A 2,491-nucleotide genomic window follows, 5' to 3' on the forward strand; every position below is an offset into this window, starting at 1 on the left:
AAAAGTATACACCACAATTTAATAAACACACATATTTCATCACCTTGCTTAGGATTAGGGTTACCTTACACCAAAAAGTAACCACTATCCTTTTGGGGGTTTATTGATTTCTGTAATTTATGATAAGTAATGTTTCCTATGTTACAAAGCATTCTACATTTACATATGTTATTATTTTATAAAATTTAAAAACTTACATACATGACATCATAATCTAAACCTTATATTTGATGTCTAAAATGTTTCATAAATTGACAGTAACTTAATTATAGCTCTTTGGATTGTTAACTCAGTTCAATGGGGACTATAAATGCAACTCATGTCATTGATAAGCATGTTATGTATATTCATACAAATGACTCCTGTGGTGCAGAAGAATGCTAAGGAGTGTTCCTATGATCAATGAATTTTCTTTAAGAAGAGAAAATTCTGATTCTTGTTTTCATGAAATTTATTCGGGAAATTCTATTTTCATTTTTAACGAGAAGGAAAGAACAGATGATTGGGTAACATGATGAAAAAAGGTTACTAAATTTCTCCAGTTGCTGCTTTTTCTTACTTGTATAAAATAGACAAACAGTAAGAAAGGTGTTGGTCCAGTAAAGGAAAACAAAGCAGCTCACCAATATGAGAATAACATGGGTAGCTTTGTTTTCAGGAGAGTGTGATAAAGACTGGATGGTATTGCGAACATTCTGAGCTGTTTTGTGGTGTCTGTAAAGGATATTCACCATGTAGATACTATTACATGTCATCAGGGAGAGAAAGAAAAAATCTCGAATGAATACCATGCTTAGAAATATTGGTGCTATCTGGCTATCAAATGCCTTGTTTTTACAATAAGCACTATAACGCCCAGGTCCATCACCAGTGGTATTCCTGTTGGCCACAGTTTGTAAAACGACCACAGAATAGATGGCCATGTTGATCAACCAGAAGTAAAGTAAAGAGGGTTGAATGAATGTAGAAATTCTATATTTGAGCCAGGCTCATTTAGGATTACTTGGAGTGATAGTCACTGCCTGAAATGTACTCTGGAGGGCAGTTGTTCACAGAGGAAGACTCCGGGTAACTCTGAATATAGAGCACTATTTTACATCCAGTATTGCCCATCTCCAGCCTAATTCCAAAGGATGACATTATATTTGGAATCCCTCTGAATATGAATGTCAGGGCATTAGCCAAAGTTAAGTGGGCAAGAATCATATCTACAGGCTTCTTTTTATGAGGAAGAATTAAGAAGGTGTACATATATAATGTAAATAACAAAGAATTCCCCATGAAACCAATACAAGTTAGAAAGCTAAGGAAGATCTCAAAAATTATGTCACTGGAAATCATTGTCTTTCAGTCTCTCTTAGATCTTTAAACCAAGTCCAGTACATCCTATAGACAAATAATTTGATTATGAATGTAAATATTGAAAGTAATTGAGAGCAAAGAGTAAGTTAGAGAGTTTCAGGAAGTCTTCCTGCAGAATCAGCAAATACACAGCTATACCAGACCAAGGGATCATCGAGATTCTTACTGAACAGGACTGTTAAGGAACAGAATGCAATGTTTATGAAGACAGAGAATATCATGTGTTCTGTGAAAATTAATAAAAGTAAACTTTGTTTAAAAAGAAGTTGGGGGTGGGAGGTGCCTGGGTGGCTCAGTCAGTTAAGCATCTGCCTTCGGCTCAGATCATGATCTCAGGGACCTGGGATAGAGCCCCGCGTCGGAATCCCTGCTCAGCCAGGAGCCTGCTTCTCCCTCTCCCTCTGCTGCATCCCCCTGCTTATGTGCTCTCTCTCTCAAATGAATAAATAAGATTTTTAAAAAAAATAATAAAAAATACACATCAAAAACTAATGATGTATTGTATGGTGACTAACATAATATAATAAAATTAAATTTTAAAAAATTTAAAAATATGCATATAGAAAATAAAATAAAATATTGATTCTCAATGGTGAAAATAAATAAATAAATAAATAAATAAAAAGGAAAAAGAAGTGAAGGGACCAAAGGGGGGAGCTCTAACACCCTACCATTCTACATCAGCTGCAGACCCAACAGGAAGAAAAGCACCTTACACGTTGATGCTACTCTAGCTACTCTTTTACTATCCCAGCAGGAGAAAGGACAGTCTCTTGCCAAGGCAACAACAGCCCAGCCAATGAGCCCAGCCAATGAGAGACTATTTGGCCAATTCTGGAGACTTTATATGAGACAATTTTATTTCAAAAAACGTAATTTTTAATCTATATATTTTAACATTCCTGTCTTTCTATGCACGTTGAATACCAGTAACATCTGTGCAATATCCTTCCTAAAAGCTTACTGTATTATTATGAACTGTATTACTGTAGCATATATAAACATGACACACAGATTCTGCTAAACAAAACTTATTTCACACTAATTATATTTTGTTATGTTTGTTGTAAGGTTGACTAATTTAAGAAACATTAAGGTATATATGGTCAAATGCATAATATCAAAATCA

At 34.6% G+C, this 2,491-nt stretch overlaps 1 pseudogene; it reads right to left on the reverse strand.

Moving 5' to 3' along the window:
• Positions 1-411: 411 nt before the first annotated feature.
• On the reverse strand, positions 412-1,341 carry LOC123324298 (annotated as a pseudogene).
• Between the last annotated feature and the right edge of the window lie 1,150 nt (positions 1,342-2,491).

This window comes from Neomonachus schauinslandi, chromosome 1 (assembly GCF_002201575.2).
Source record: "Neomonachus schauinslandi chromosome 1, ASM220157v2, whole genome shotgun sequence".
In the NCBI taxonomy this organism is placed as follows: Eukaryota; Metazoa; Chordata; class Mammalia; order Carnivora; family Phocidae; genus Neomonachus; species Neomonachus schauinslandi.